Genomic DNA, 17,062 nt, shown 5'->3' on the forward strand with positions numbered 1-17,062 from the left:
TTGCTTTCGGCAGCCACAGAATTGCAAATCCAATTTTTTTGGAATGAATTCTTTGGATCTCCAGCATGCTTTCAGCTACATAACAGGAAGGTGAGCTTGGAAAGGACATAGAAACATAGAAACATAGAAACCCTACAGTGCAGAAGGAGGCCATTCGGCCCATCGAGTCTGCACCGACCACAATCCCACCCAGGCCCTACCCCCACATATTTTACCCGCTAACCCCTCTAACCTACGCATCCCAGGACTCTAAGGGACAATTTTTAACCTGGCCAATCAACCTAACCCGCACACCTTTGGACTGTGGGAGGAAACCGGAGCACCAGGAGGAAACCCACGCAGACACGAGGAGAATGTGCAAACTCCACACAGACAGTGACCCGAGCCGACAATCGAACCCGGGTCCCTTGGTGACCCGTAGGCGGCACGGTAGCACAGTGGTTAGCACTGCTGCTTCACAGCTCCAGGGTCTTTGCTGTTTGTAATATATATAGAAATGATTTGGAGGAAAATGTAATTGGATTGATTAGTAACTACTAATTACAGCAAAGGAACAGGCCCTTCGGCCCTCCAAGCCTGCACCAACCATGCTGCCCGACTTAACTGAAACCCTCCACCCTTCCGGGGACCATATCCCTACATTCCCATCTCATTCATGTACTTGTCAAGACGCCCCTTAAAAGTCACCACCGTATCTGCTTCCACTACCTCCCCCGGCAACGAGTTCCACTCTCTCTGCAAAAAGTCTGCTCGTACATCTCTTTTAAACCTTGCCCCTCGCACCTCAAACCTATGCCCTCTAGTAATTGACTATTCCACCCTGGGAAAAAGCTTCTGACTATCCACTTTGTCCATGCCTCTCATAATCTTGTAGACGTCTATCAGGTCGCCCCTCAACCTCTGTCGCTCCAGTGAGAACAAACCAAGTTTCTCCAACCTCTCCTCATAGCTAATGCCCTCCATACCAGGCAACATCCTGGTAAATCGTTTCTGTACCCTCTCCAAAGCCTCCACATCCTGCTGGTAGAGTGGCAACCAGGATTGAACACTATATTCCAAGTGGGGCCTAACTCAGGTTCTATAAAGCTGCAACAAGACTTGCCAGTTTTTCAACTCACTACCACAGCTGATGAAGGCAAACATGCCGTATGCCTTCTTGACTACCTTCTCCACCTGCATTGCCACTTTCAGTGAACTGTGTACCTGTTCACCTAGATCCTTTTGCCTATCAATACTCCTAAGGGTTCTGCCATTTACTGTATATTTCCTATCTGTATTAGACCTTCCAAGATGCATCACCTCACATTTGTCCAGATTAAACTCCATCTGCCATCTCTCCGCCCAAGTCTCCAACCGATCTATATCCTGCTGTATCCTCTGATGGTCCTCATTGCTATCCGCAAATCCACCAACCTTTGTGTCGTCCGCAAAGTTACTAATCAATCCAATTACATTTTCCTCCAAATCATTTCTATATATATTACAAACAGCAAAGGTCCCAGCACTGATCCGTGAGGAACACCACTTGTACTCTTACTGTGTTTACCCCAGTCCAACGCCGCCATCTCCACAAAACACTTACTGTGTTTACCCCAGTCCAACGCCAGCATCTCCACATCATGAACACCACTTTTCACAGCCCTCCATTCAGAAATGTACCCTTCCACTGCTACCCTCTGTCTTCTATGACCGAGCCAGTTTTGTATCCACCTTGCCAACTCACCTCTGATTTCACCTTCTGCACCATTCTGCCATGAGGGACCTTGTCAAAGGCCATACTGAAGTCCATGTGGACAACATCCATTGCCCTACCCTCATCAATCATCTTCGTCACTTCGTCGAAAAAGTCGATCACGTTCGTGAGACACGACCTCCCCTTCACAAAACCATGTTGCCTCTCACTGATACGTCCACTTATTTCCAAGTGGGAATAAATCCTGTCATAGCTAGGGTGTCGAAAAAGATCAACTTAATGCAAGGGAGGTCCATTCAGAGGTCTGCTGGCAGCAGGGCAGAAGCTGTTCTTGAGTTAAACATAGAAAAACATAGAACATTACAGCGCAGAACAGGCCCTTCGGCCCACGATGTTGCACCGACCAGTTGAAAAAAAAATAAAAAAAATAAAAAAATGTGACCCTCCAACCTAAACCAATTTCTTTTCGTCCATGAACCTATCTACGGATCTCTTAAACGCCCCCAAACTAGGCGCATTTACTACTGATGCTGGCAGGGCATTCCAATCCCTCACCACCCTCTGGGTAAAGAACCTACCCCTGACATCGGTTCTATAACTACCCCCCCTCAATTTAAAGCCATTGGTTGGTAGGTGACCCCAGACTGTTGTATCTTTTTCCGATGGAAGAAGGTCGAAGAGAGAAGGTTGTCTGGTGAAACATTCAAAAGTTGTGGGTCAGAATCTCATCGAAGTCGGATTTTTAGGTAAAGTTTGAAGAAATTAGGAACTGGCGTATCAATGCTCTCGGAGAAGTGAAGCTGCCGCCTCGAACTTCATAGAATGCCGACAGGGCAGAACGAGAACATTCGGCCCATCGGGCCTGCACCGACAACAATCCCACCCAACCTGTATCCTCGTAACCCCACAGTGTCCCCTGACACTGAGGGACTTTTGTAGCATGGCCAATCCAGCTAATACGGTACTAGTTCTCATGGCTGAGCAAGACAAAATCTGCTTTTCGGGCCGCAAATGAAGCTGGCGTCTGCTTTGGAGGTTCTGAAACCACAAGTTTACTCCTGTCCAAAACTGGTGCCCTGAATTGAATTTCAGCTCGAGCTTCCTCATCGGATTGCAAATATGGGAGCGTGGAATTGTTCTGGACTATTCACCCCTCAAGCCTGTGTGTCCAAGCTTCATTTGGTTCCGTGATCCTCAATACGCTGAATGAATCATCAGTTCACAGGCAATAAGGCGATAGAACAAATCCACAACCGACGAGGATGGGATTACGAACCCACGCGTACAGAACACAATGGATTGTGTTCATCGCCTTAACCACTCGGCTACCTCATCATGCAGTGATTGCTCCCCAACTGTTTTAACATCCGTAACAAAGAACACATTTCTCCCGCAGGAAAATGTTGCCTTTCTGCTTTCTCGTTAATCTTGATTCGCTGTTACTTTTCCATTTGATGTAAATCCAGAGAACGTAAAGAGAGAGGCAGTTAACCTCTCTGGTCCCGGTTTGGTTTTGAATTCACCGAACATGACCCTGATGTAAAAAGCAGCCAATGCTGTGAGTTTGTAGCGCAACGGTAGAGCGTCTGACTTCAGAGTAACGGGCTGCATGTTCGAATGATGGAGCTTTTCTGCGTATGTCTTTGGATTTTGGTTTCTTTGCGATTGTTCCTGAAATGACAAATTCCAAAACTATGATCCAAATGAAATTTTTGGGATGATCCAGTGCCCATGTTCAGTTTATTTTTAGCACGCTTTCATATTTAAACAATGTGTCAGAGATATGATTCGTCCATTGTTTGTAAAATTGAAGCAAGGTACACAGTCCCAGTTGTTTCTGGGAGCCATCAATGGGTAGAGCTGACTGGTGGTGATTTGAGCGGAGAATTCACACCTCAGGCGAAGAGCAAGGCTGAGAAGGCGCGGCCTTCATGAACAATCTCAACCGATACGGGAATTGATCCCGCGCTGTTGGCTGAATAAACTGTCCAACCAACTGAGACAAATACGCTGTGCTACTCGTTAATGGAAATCAAGGTGATGAAGCAAATTTACTGTCGAGAAAGCCCAGATTTGCCCTTGGGCAACAGCAGAATGCTTCTTCTTGATGGAGTGAGTACGTGATAGCAGAGGATCGTTTTGATCCAGCGACCTCTGGGTTATGGGCCCAGCACGCTTCCACTGCGCCACTCTGCTTCGAAAGTTGATGCCTCCCTGCTTATTACTGCTGCCCGCGAGCCAGGAAACGATTCACTGTCTCTTTTTATTTCAAACAAGGCCCACGTGTTGGGAAGTTCACAATGGCTGGATAATAACACATAACATCACCCCGAATGTAAGAGACAGAGAAAGACAGACAGAACAGCAGTAAAAGACTATTAGGACACACACACAATGAGAGACAGAAAAGCTTCGAGCAAACCAGCAAGATACTGAGATGGAAAAGCTGATTATATATGAAAAGGGATTTTCTGTTACACAAAGATAGGCCCTTTTGAATTGTATGCTCTGTTGTGTAACTGTGCTCTCTGCTGTGTAACTGTTCTCTCTGTTTGGAACTGTGACTCTGTCGTTGACAGATCTTCACTGTGGTTCTGACAAATTCTTCCCTGTTGTGTAAATGTGTTCCTGGTTTGTAAATATGATCCGTCTTGAGCAGAAGTTTTCCCTTTGTGTGAAATGTTCTCTGTTGTTCTGTGAAGATGTTTTCTGTGGGAAAACAATCGACGGAAATTTCAAGGCCGCCATTTCTGAGGGTTGCTTTCAATTCCAGGTTTGTTTGGGGCGAATGGCCTCCTCCTGTTTCTGTTTTCTATCCATGTGCCTATGTGTTAAATCAGTGAATTTGAATTTCACCAGCTGCCATGGTGGGATTTCCTCCGTGTCCCCAAAGATTAGCGCGGGCCTCTGGATTACCAGCCCAGTGACATCACCTTTCATCCCTACAAACAAAAACAGTTCATTCAGTTCAGTATTAAACCTCTTCCTGAGGAGATTAGAATTCCCGCCGCAGAATTTCAATTCGCCGATTGATGCAAATCATTTTGTTGTAGTTTGGAACACTAGCAATTTATCCAGATCAAACATACATCGTGGAATAGTTCTAATCTAAAAATACAAAGATAAGTGAGAATTAAATGAACAAAGTTACAAGGGAAGTAATTCTGTTTGGAACTAACGGTGGATTTCAGTTAACGGGCGAGAGCTCGGTTTTCAGGAGGTTCCACCAGATTTCTGTATAAAGAGAAAGGACTCGAACCTGCAATTGTTACATCGCAGCATGGAAAGTAGCGAAATTAATCGGCTGCATCGATGACTGTATCGGTGCCGCGTCCTGCTCTCGTCTGCACCTGGACAAAAAAAATAGCTACTTTCCTTCCAGTTTCCACCGTCGCACATTCACATGGTCCATCTCTGACGCTTCCCTACCCTTCCTTGACCTCTCTGTTTCCAATTCTACACAGACTGACCACCAGTAATTAAAACCCTACCGACTCACACGTCGAGTACAAATCTTCATTCCCCGCGCCCTGTAAGGACGCCATCCCCATTCTCCTGGCTTCTGTACCTCTGTCGCAACTGTTCCCCTGATGCCTCTTTCCAAAGCAGCGCTCCTGACATGGACTCCAGCTTCCTGAAACCAGGGTGACTCCATCCCCACCCTCGGTGTTTGACTGGGCGCTCAACCGTGTCCCATTCATCTCTGGTCGAGAAAAAACAAATTAATACAAGATAAGTCCAATCAAAATTCTGATGGCAGCAGGGAAGAAACTGTTCTTTAGTTGGTTAGTGCCTGTCCTCAGACTTTTGTAGTTTTTTCTCGACGGAAGCAGGTGGAAGAGAGCATGACCAGGCTGCGTCGCTCCATGATAAAACTGGCTGCTTTTCCAAGGCAGCGGGAGGTGTCAATAGATGGGAGGCTGGTTTGCGTGATGGACTGGTTTCTTTCACGACACTTTGTAGTTTTTTTGCGGTCTTGCACAGAGCAGGAGCCACAGCAAGCTGTGATGCAACCAGAATTAATGCTTTCTCTGGTGCGTCTGTCTGTATTCAGACTGTGCTTTGCATTATCTGCTGCTCAATGAGGATTGGGATCTTTCTGATTCTGTCAGCTGAACTGTGCGTGTACAAGTGACTTGTTCTGACTGTCAGCTTCCGGAACTGTCAAATAGTTTATAAATTAATTCTATATCAGTCAATTTTTGACACTGACTTTCTGTATCCCCACATTTTGAATCACTGATTAATTTTCTTTATTGATTCCTGGGATGTGGGTGTCGCTGGCTGGGCCCGCAATTATTGCCCATCCTAAATTTTCCTTGAACTGAGCAGCTTGATAGGTGACCTCAGAGGGCAGCTCAGAGTCAACCACATTGCTGTGGGTCGGGGAGCCACATTTAGGTCCAGACCAGGTAAAAAATCATTCCTTAAAGGACATTAGTGAACCAGCTGTGTTATTTTATGAAAATCGAGTCGTGGCCATTGGACTTTTAATTCCAGATGTTTTTATTGATGTCAAGTTTCACCATCTGCCGTGGCTGTGTGTGTGTGTGTGTGTGTGTGTGTGTGTGTGAGAGAGAGAGAGAGAGAGAGAGAGAGAGAGAGATTCTCACATAATCAGTCTGTTTGTGAGTTTGGATTAATCCTTTATATTCCCTCATAAACACGGTGATCCCTTGTCTTTGTGAATTCCTCCGATACACTTGTACCACTGAGACTCTGGTGTGCGGATGGAGGGTGGGGTGAGATTTGGAGGCAAATGGGCCAAATGGCCTCTTTCTGCACTATCGGGCTTCTATGATTCTGTAATCAATGCCGCAGGGTGTTCAGTGTAAAAACAGTCGATTTTAAAGCACGTGTGTAGGAAAGTGAAGGGTGAACTTGTCTGCGTGAAGATCACAGAAAAGCTCTCTCTGGTGCTGCGTTCAAGAGACAAGTTTTGGGTTGTCAGTAAATGAACTCCTGTAATGAAGGTACAAAATCAGAAACAGGAAATGCTGGAAATATTCAGCAGCTCCGAAAGCAGCTGTGGAGAAATATTCCTGTCGCCAGAATGAAACCCTCCAATTGCATAGTTCATGTTGCTCAGATCTCTCAATCATAGCGCCTTCTTGCAAGGAACAAGAAGGGCGGGAATTGGCTCTTTGTTGACTTGAGCAAATAGAGCAATGCACCAGCCTCGTAAACAGGTAGATCCCGGTTTCAAATCCCAGCGAGAACCTTGAGTCCTTTCAAGTGATCAGTGCAATTGTGCAAGTCACAATGTCCCACCCTTGCTCGTCAATATTGTCTTTACCTTTACAGTGGATGATCTACAAAGATGAAACAAATACATATTTCAAGACTCCCCACAAATATGTCTCCTATTTATTTACATGATCCAGGTATTTTCATCATCTTGCAGAGAAAAAAATAACCTGCAATAAACCCAATGTTGTAAATTCTACAAATACAGCTTTCCATTTTTTTTCCTCAGGGAATTTCTAACACAGTCGAATGGCCTTACAATCATACAATCCCAACAGTGCTGAAGGAGACCATTTTTCCCATCGAGTCTGTATCGATTCTCCAACAGAGAATCGCACACAGGACCTATCCCCGCGGCGCCACACATCCACCCTGCTAATCTACCTATACAAGCACCTTGAAGACCAAGGAGCAATCTCGCATGGCCAATCCACCCAACCTGCTCATTCTTGGACTGTGGGAGTAAAGAGGAGCAGTTGGTTTCCTGAGATAACTTGCCTGGGTGAGTGCAGCTTGAACAGCACTGCAGACGTTTGGCACCATCTGGACAAAGCTTCCCACTTCTTTCGCTTCCCAAGCATAAATATTCACTCCCTCCACTACAGCAGTGGGCACCATCTACACGATGCACTGCAGCAACTCAGCAAGTCTCCTTTGCCAGCAGCTTCCAAACCCACGACTACGACAGCCTGGAAGGACAAGCGCAGCAGACACATCAGAATGTTGTTGCAGGGCACTGATATTTATTTATTGATTGTAGCTATTTATAAATTGTGTTGTTGCGTGTGTGTTCTTTAATCTTTTTTATCTTCCAAAAGAAGTGAAATATCTAATTGAAAAAGAAGTTACTATTTCTAACCCAACCAGCGAACGTTGTATCAAACTTAAAGAAAGCCCCCGGCGTTTGCGATTTATTCTCGAGTCAATGGTTCCCTGGGAGCCGAGTTAACAGAAACAGCACGGAGAGATGGCAGAGCAGGAAATGTCGGTGCCGAAGCTGAATCACATCAATGAAACAGCAAACTGTTTGCCACAAATCTGATCAAAAATCGGACTCTGGTGGGATTCGAACCCACAAGCTTTAAATGCCTAACTTACCATTATTTTGAAGTCTTACGCGTTATCCATTGCGCCACAGAGCCGAGTGCCTGAAGCTTATTTTACTTGTCCATATATGGATTTTTGACAATGTAGAAACGATTCTTAAGTTCAATAATCTCATAGTTAAAGCGTCAAGAACTGTGAAGAGGAACTTCATTGATTGCAACTCGTGTTGGAACATCTTATGTCTGTTGAGACAGCTGTGGAAATATATAGCTTTATACAGGAAATGTGTCCATCACAGAATGATCCTCCCTTTCTCTCTTCCTCATTCTCCTGTACAGCTTGGAAGCAAATCTCGCAGGCTTGATAGTCGGGAGACACATTCTACTCTATCTGTCACAGAGCTGATCAGAACCTGTTCCCTGTTCCAGTGAAACATCTGCACAGAACACAACGCAAAGCTGGAAGCTGGAAATCTGAAACAAAAACAGAAATTGCTGGAAATGCTCAGCGGATGAAGCAGCATTTTCGATTAATGGAGATTTCTGGAAAACAAGCTCCTGAAGCACAGCACAGCTGCACAGTTTAAAGTTTCCCTTCATCCACAATGGAGGCTTCATTCTATGGTTTTGAACAATCCAAATTTGAGAATGTGCATTGTTATTCTCGTCGCCACAGCCTGAAAACCACTTCAGGCATTGATGTCGCCCTTGGATTTTAAATTTGTAAATCCATTCTCTACCTTTTTAAGCTACTATTGAAACTGTATCTGTCACCCACTCAGTTCTTTGTGAGTGAGAAGCAGAATTGAAGATATATTTGGATAATTTTCCTTTGACTGAATTTGTACAGAAGCATAAAGGCGGGAATCACACACAGCACTCCATGAAAATGACCCCCTAAAAGCTGACAGTGTTTAATCAAGGGATGGTTCTATTTATTCATTTATTATAAATGGAGAATAGAAAAGTTGGAACTGTATGCAATCTGGGCAATATAACTGAGCAAAGTGAAACACAATGGGGACTGGGCACGATAAGCCTCCCATGGGCAAAAGACAAAGTGGAGGTGCGACGTTGGCTGCCTTGTGAGACGGAGCAGGGAGACGTTGTCGGGTGCAGGTACATAGGAAAGTGGGAGTGCTAAGCGTTTAATGCTCACTTACAAGCAAAAGGTGTAATGCAGACTGCAGTCTGGATATTCAATCCTTACTATCCGAAACAGCAGTGATTCAAAAGGCTACTTGGTTCAAAATAAAATACCAACCGGCACTAATACATTCACTTATTTATCATAATTTATCATAATTTAAATGATTTAATTTAATTACAGAGGAAAGCAGGGTACGGCTAGATTTCAAAATGATATGGTCAACAGATGTAGTATTTCGAAATTCCACCGTCCCAGGTTCAATATAATGTGAACAATTTTTGTCTGTTGTGTCCCTCTCTGATGTCCAAACTTCAGTCGACCAGAGTGTACAATTTGACATAATAAAAATGCAACAAGCTCCCCGTCGGGGAATTGAACCCCGGTCTCCCGCGTGACAGGCGAGGATACTAACCACTATACTAACGAGGAAGCGATGTTTTGCGTACTGTACACTTGCCACTTACACTTTCAGAGCGACAACTGAGTTCGGACGAGATCAGTTCGTTTCCCCAATTCGGAGTCCCATTTTATGCAGCAAACAGCGGCTCTCACCAACCGACTTTTGGATTAGCAAGAAAGAGAATGAGATGGATGCATGAAAAAAACAAGAATCAAGCGGAGACAGAAAGGTGCGTTTGCCGTTCATTTCAAACTGCATGTTCTTATTAATTCTGGAGGAAAGACGGCCTGTGTTGAAATCTGAACAATCTGGACAATCTCAGCTGGTCTCTCTCCACAGATGATGTCAGACATGCTGAGATGTTCCAGCATTTTCATTTGTTGTTTCAGACTCCAGCAGCGGCAGTATTTTGCTTTTATCTTGTCTCGAAATGCGTTTTTTTTCTCCAAACTGCTGGAACTTCCAAAGTGCTTTACAGCTCAGATGTTTTTCTTTAATTCTATTGTCTTTTGTATAGCCCGAGGTGTAGGTGCGGATTGAGCAAAAACAGAAAATATCATCCCCAATCTCACAGGATCATGGAAAAATTATTTCTGTGGCTTTGACCATCTCATCAGTTGTTTGATATAGATACTCAGCTCAAAGCTGCCTCAGTTAAAATCTTATTGGTGCATATTTCTGTGAGCCACCGGAAAATGAGCGAAGTTTCCAACCCGTTTCTGAACTCATGAAGTTGAAGTTAATTATTCTCTGTCTCCGATGATAATTTTAAGAAGCTCAATTAAAGCTCTACTGTCCATGGTTCGGCCACGGATTCGAAAACCAAACAGATTTCCAAGCAGTGTCTGCAACATAGAACCACGTAATCCCTGCAGCGCAAAAACACGCCTTTCGCCAGAGTCTGATGTGATCTGATCAGTTGTTTCATTTCACTTGATTTGATTTGATTTATTTTTGTCACATGTTTTCGCCTTCAGTGAAAATCATTGCTTCTTGCGCGCTCGACAGACAAAACATTCCGTTCACAGGGAAGGAAAGGAGAGAGTGCAGAACGTAGTGTTACAGTCATAGATAGAGTGGAGAGAAAGATCAAATTAATGCAAGATAAGTCCATTCAGAAGTCTGATAGCCGCAGGGAAGAAGCTGTTCTTGAGTCGGTTGGTACGTGACCTCTGGCTTTGGTATCTTTTTCCCGACGGAAGAAGGTGGAAGAGACTATGTCCGTGGTGCGTGGAGTCCTTAATTATGCTGGCTGTTTTGCCGAGGCAGCGGGGAGTGTAGACAGAGTCAATTGATGGGAGGCTGGTTTGCGTGATGGATTGGGCTACATTTATAACATTTTGTAGTTCCTTGCGGTATTAGGCAGAGCACGATCCATACCAAACTGTGACAGGCTCAGGAAGAATGCTTCTTTGGTGCATCTGTAAACGCTGGTGAGAATCATAGCTGACATACCAAATTTCTTTTGGGAATGAAATTCCTTTGTTTTGGGCATGGAAAGTAGCTTGCCTGGCTGGGAATCGAACACAGGCCACGGCGGTGAAAAGCGCCGAATCCTTATCACTGGACCGTCGGAAAGTGCGTGCGGCCTCACCAGGCTGCAGCATTGCCTTCCAATCGGACTTCCGCAGTCAAGGGCACTCAGCCTCCGATCTTCGGGTATCTTCATGGCACACGACAAAGCAGGATCGCCGAGCAGAAGCTAACAGGCAACTTCCACATGCATGATGAAAGCCTCAACCGGGATCCTGGGTTCAAGCCACAGGACACACAACCCTCACCATACTCTCTGAGTTTGCAAAATCCTTCTAACTCTCCTGATTTGAGAGAATTCACACCTCTTTAACCGGTGGTTATCCCTCTCTCCACCCTTGCTCTTTATATCTTTACCTGAAAAGACTCGCATTCTAACCATTGTCCACGCTCCAATCTGTAATTATCGTACTATTGTATTTGTGTCTATCGATGCCCTGTTTGTCAACCTCCTCAACTCATCTGATGAAAGAGCACATCTCCGAAAGCTTGTGATTCCAACTTTACCTTGTATTGTGAGAATTCTTATTGTGCCCACCTCAGTTCAACGCCGGCACCTCCACATCAGCACGATTGCGAGCAGATCATCTGTTGAGGAAATAGGAAAATGGATCAGAAGTGTTGGTGTGATGTGTTCCATTATCCGTCCTCACTATTCAGAGCCCTAACCACGCAGTCCAGGTACATACCAACTATCAACGACATGTATGAAAGGGTAAGGTACATTCTTATCTGCCCTTCTCTGGTCCATTTTATCGAAATGATTTTTTAAATAATCTTTCACTAATTTAAAGCCCAGCATCAGGCCACACCTCAGCCTTGTGATTACAAGAAAAGAAAGATGCAAGCAGTCAAAACTTTACCAGGTCTTTCCTTTGTTCTCAATGACACTACTTTTTATGGGCTGTGGGTGTCACCTGCAGGACCAACATTTGTTGCCCTTCCCTAATTGGCCTTCAACTGAGAGTGGCTCACTCGGCCATTTCAGAGGGCAGGTAAGAGTCACCCACATTGCTCTGTGTCTGGAGACACATGTAGGCCAGACCAGGTAAGGCGGTCAGACTTCTTTATCTAAAGTGCACTGGTGAACCAGATGAGGTTTTACAACAATCGACGGTAGTTTCGAGGCGGCCATTACTGAAACCAGTTTTCAATTCCACTTTGATCAAATCAGTGAATTTAAATTTCACCAGCTGCCATGGTAGAATTCACTCCATATCCGCAAATATTAGTGCGGGCCCCTGGATTACCAGCGCAGTCTTTCATCCCTGTAAACAAAAACAGTTCGTTCAGGTCCTTATTAAACCTCTTCCTGAGGAGATTAGAATTCCCCCCACAGAGTTCTACTAAACCGATTGCTGCAAAGCCTGTTGCTCTATTCTGGAGCATCAATAATTTATTAGGATCACACAGGTAAGATTGATTTTTCGGAACTCAAAAAATTAATGATCTGAGAAAATTGAATGAACAGAACAAGGGAGTACTTTCTGAAAAGGCGCCCTGCAATGTTGGCAATAAATGCAGAACTTTCAGCTGACGAGGCATATCACGGTTTTCCGGAAATACCACCAGAAAATTTCTGCATAAAGCGACGGCGGCAGGACACAAACCGGCAATCTTCTGATATTATCGTCATCATGATCGCCGAAGTCAAACACCTTATCCATTAGCCCACGGCATTAGCACACGCATGAAAGCGGCGGATGCCAGCGCCATGTGAATAACTACTGTGGTGAGATTAATTGTCAGTTCTATTTTTGGATGCTCCGCTGGTTTCCGGATACCAGAAAATTGAAGGGAAATTTCCAGCTGCTGTAACCAACGAAAACTAAAGTCTACTTCTTACATTCTTGGGTGCCTGCCTTTGTGGAGTTTGAAACCAAAAGAGAAAATGCTGGAAAATCTCAGCTCGTCTGGCAGCGTCTGTAAGGAGAGAAGGAGCTGATGTTTCGAATCCAGGTGACCCTTTGTGTGGAGTTTGCATGTTCTCCCCGTGTCTGCCTGTGTTTCCTTCGGGTGCTCCGGTTTCCTCCCAGCTTCAACAATGCAGGTTAGATGGATAGGCCAGAATAAATTGACCCTTAGTGTCAGGGGGATTAGTTGGGTAATTACTTGTGGCTACAGGGTTGGAGAGGGATTCTCTGACGGAGAGTCGGTGCAGAATCACTGGGCAGAATGGCCTCATACAGCACTATAGGGATCCTATATCTGCTACACATCCTGTCTTAAACATTCACTACTGATCCCCAGAATCCCTCTGCTCGCAGCTAATGCAGCAACATCCCCTGTGTACCTTAGTTCAATATGTTATACCCTTTTACACGTCACTTACTGCACCACTCAATCTTCTTTGTTGCAAAGAGAGAAACTTCGAAATCTTCAACCAAACCTTGTATCTAAAATCCCTCATCGCTGGATCTAAAATGGTAAATCTCCTTTTCTCCCTCCCATGGACCCTCACACTCTTTCGAGAATGTGGTTCCCGGGTCTGGGTGCAATCCTAAAACAGCTGCAGTTGATCAGAGCTTTATAAAGATTGAGCATAATTTCCCTGTTTTTATACTCAGTATCTCGATTGTTGAAGCCAAGGATTCAGTGCACTTTCCGATCGAATCTCTCAAAATCTCCTCTTACGTTCAAAGATCTCTCTGAACCTAAGGTCCCTCTGATACTGAACACTGATTAGAACTGGACCATTCAGAATGCCACTGCGGCAAAGTGATTGGCACGGTGGTTAGTGCTGCTGCCTCACAGTACCAGAGTCCCAGGTTCCATTCCAGCCCCGGGTCACTGTCTGTGTGGAGTTTGCATTTTCTCCCGCGTTGCGTGGGTTTCCTCCGGGTGCACTGGTTTCCTCCCACAGCCCAAATATGTGTGGGTTAGGTTGATTGACCACGCGAAATGTCAGAGGGATTGAATGCAGCGTGTCAGGGGGATGATCCGGGTAAATGTGTGAGGTTGTGGGAATATGGCCTGGGTGGGATTGCAGTCAGTCCAGACTCAGTGGGCCAAATTTTCTCCTTCTGAACTACAGCGTATCTATGTTCTGTCGCCGCTCCCCATCCCTTCTGTCAGAATGCAGCACTGTTCCTGATTGTGGGATGAATAATGTGTCTCTGCTACAATATCAGTGAGAGCTAAGACTGCAGCTTCTGTTTCTCCAAACCAGAATTTACAAGGATTTTTGGCACTGATGCATTATCTGGCCGAGCAGACTTTGTCGCTGTCTATCCCTCCAACAGAAACTGATAGCCAAGTTCCGAACACATGAGGACGGCCTCAACCGGGATGTTATGTTCATGTCACACTATCTGTGACCCCCACAACTTGCCTGGACTTGCAAAATCTCACTAGCTGTCCTGTCTGGAGACAATGCACATCTCTTTAACCTGTGCTTAATGCCCTCTCCACTCGCATTGTCTGTACCTTTAAGACTTGATTAGTAGGGATATGGGAGTAGGGCCTGGGTGGGATTGTGGTCGGTGCCGACTCGATGGGCCAAATGGCCTCTTTCTGCACTGTCGGGTTTCTATCTATGAAGCTGTATTAGCATTGATTAGCTTGATTAGCATTCCAATCATTATTCTGTAAATTGAGTTTGTGTCTCTGTATGCCCTGTTTGTGAGCACATCTCCCACTCCACCTGACGAAGGAGCAGCACGCTCCGAAAGCTAGTGGCATTTGCTACCAAATAAACCTGTTGGACTTGAACCTGGTGTTGTAAAACGTCTTACTAAACTTCGGTCTACCAGTGTGTGATGCCATCTACTGGCCGCAACCCGGAACTGCAACAGCGAGGAAGATATTTACATGAACTGTCCCTGTTGCAGAGGCAGATCAAACAGGAATTAATGATTGGATGTCAGCATTAAATCCAATAAAGTATTCAATATTAATGTACTTTCCCATGTAGTCGGTATAATTTGGAACTTGTTATAGGCTGGAGCAGTTGACTCGATTAGTTCAGCTGTACTGAAGGGAAATCTGGGTAATGAGACGATGGAGAATGAAATTCAGAGATAAGCAGATGATGTTACGTTAAAGATTTGAGCAGAGGATCGTGTGGAATCATGTACTAAGTGCACCAAAAGGTCCAATTTCAATTCGATATCTTCCGGGTAGAATGAGTACAGATTTGCAAAGTGTCTCAGATGGATTTATAATGAATATCACACACTTATGTTGTACCAGAGACAGAATGCGTCCAGCACCTGTAGAATCTTAGAATAGATACAAAAGAGAGGGCGAGAGACCATTACACCCTTTGTCTGTGTGCTGTCCTGTACAAGAACAACTCATCTCGACCCTTTCCCAGTCATTGTATCAAAAACCTGCAAATCCTTTCTCTTCAGGTGCTAATTCCTTTCCCCTTTGACAATCCTGATTTGATGCTGTCTCTGCCACACGCTCAGGCAGTGCATTCCAGGTCCTAAACTCTCAGCATATTAAAAACGATCCTTCTCCAATCTGCCAATGGGAACAGTTTTTCTTCATCTACTCTCCTTGGACAGCACAATCAAACCCACGACTGCTACCGTCTAGAAGGTCAGTGGCAGCAGATGCATGGGAACACCAGCACCTAGAAATTGTCCTCCAAGGCACTCACCATTCTGGCTTGGAAAAATGTCACGACCTTCACTGTCGCAAAATCCTGGAACAACCTCCCGAAAACTATTAGGTTACGAGCGCTGTGGCAGTACCTACACCTCAGGGACTGCAGCAGTCATTCTCAAGGTCAACTATGGACGATACACTGGTGTTGGGTTAAATAAAAATACAGCAATGAATATTTCTCTCGCTACATTAACAGGCAGCAAAACTTCAGAGTGCTGTAGCAGAGTGGCACAGCGGAAGTGTGCTGGGCCCATAGCCCAGAGGTCGATGGATCAAAATCATTTTCTGCTAATTTCTGTTAATACTGATAATAAAATCTCTTGAAATCAACACCAATGCATTTGTGACTTTTACGTGGAATATATAGACAGATATTTACATTCGCTTCAATTTTTCGTTAAATGCTTCAATCTGCAGCGAATCTCTTGTCTATTCACACAAGCTAGGAATACTATGAAAATGCATCAGCATATATTAGTGATCGAGGTAATGTTGTACAGGGCAGAGTTCCTGAATTTGTGGATAATGTAAAACTTAGAAGTGTTGCGAACTCTGAGGAGAATCGTGCCAATCTTCAAAAAGGACATAGATAAGTTGTTCGAATGAATGGAAAAGACGCCGGCGGAATTTAAAGCAGAGAATTGTGAAGGGATTCATTCTGGTGGGAAGATTGTAGAGATACAAAATAAAGGGTACAACTCTAAATGAGGTGCAGGAGCAGACGGAACTGGTTGTGCATGTGCATATGTCACTGAACAGGTCAGGACAGGTTAAGATACGTTTAATAAGGCATATTGAATTCTACCCTTTATTAACAGAGTCATAGACTACAAGAGCAAGGAGGTTGTGTTCAAATGGTGTAAGACACTAAAACATCCAGCTGGAGTGTTGTAGCCTGTTCTGGAAGCCACACTTTAGAAAGAATGCGATGGCATTGGAGAGTGCATTAAAGGTTCATGAGATTGTTTGCGAGACTGACAAACTTCACTCATGAAATGGATCAAAGACTTTGGAATTGTTCTCCTTGGAGAAGTGAAAATTGAAGGGGATTTAATAGAGGTATTAAATGTCACGAATCGTCTGGATAGAGTGGATAGGGACAAACTGTAACTAAACTTGGAATGATCAAGGATGAGAAAGCAGATGGAACACGATTAGCAAAGGATGGAATAGAAATACAAACAGAACCTTTCTCACACAGTGAATGCTTAATGTGTGGAATGCACTGCTGGAGAGTGTGATGAAGGTAAGTTCAAATGAAGCATTTTAAAAAGAATTCGGCTGTGACATGAAAAAGTCAAATGTGCAGGGTTACAGGGAGGAGGTGGAGATGTTAATTTTCTGTCAGAACATTAATAAATTCTCATTCGTCACTCATC

The 17,062-nt window shown here is 44.5% G+C and overlaps 1 non-coding gene across 1 annotated transcript; it reads right to left on the bottom strand.

Moving 5' to 3' along the window:
• Positions 1-9,493: 9,493 nt before the first annotated feature.
• trnad-guc (transfer RNA aspartic acid (anticodon GUC)) lies at positions 9,494-9,565 on the bottom strand. The gene has a single exon. It is a non-coding gene; the product is annotated as a tRNA-Asp (tRNA).
• Positions 9,566-17,062: the final 7,497 nt, after the last annotated feature.

The sequence above is a fragment of the Mustelus asterias genome, unplaced genomic scaffold, assembly GCF_964213995.1.
Source record: "Mustelus asterias unplaced genomic scaffold, sMusAst1.hap1.1 HAP1_SCAFFOLD_35, whole genome shotgun sequence".
Taxonomy (NCBI): domain Eukaryota; kingdom Metazoa; phylum Chordata; class Chondrichthyes; order Carcharhiniformes; family Triakidae; genus Mustelus; species Mustelus asterias.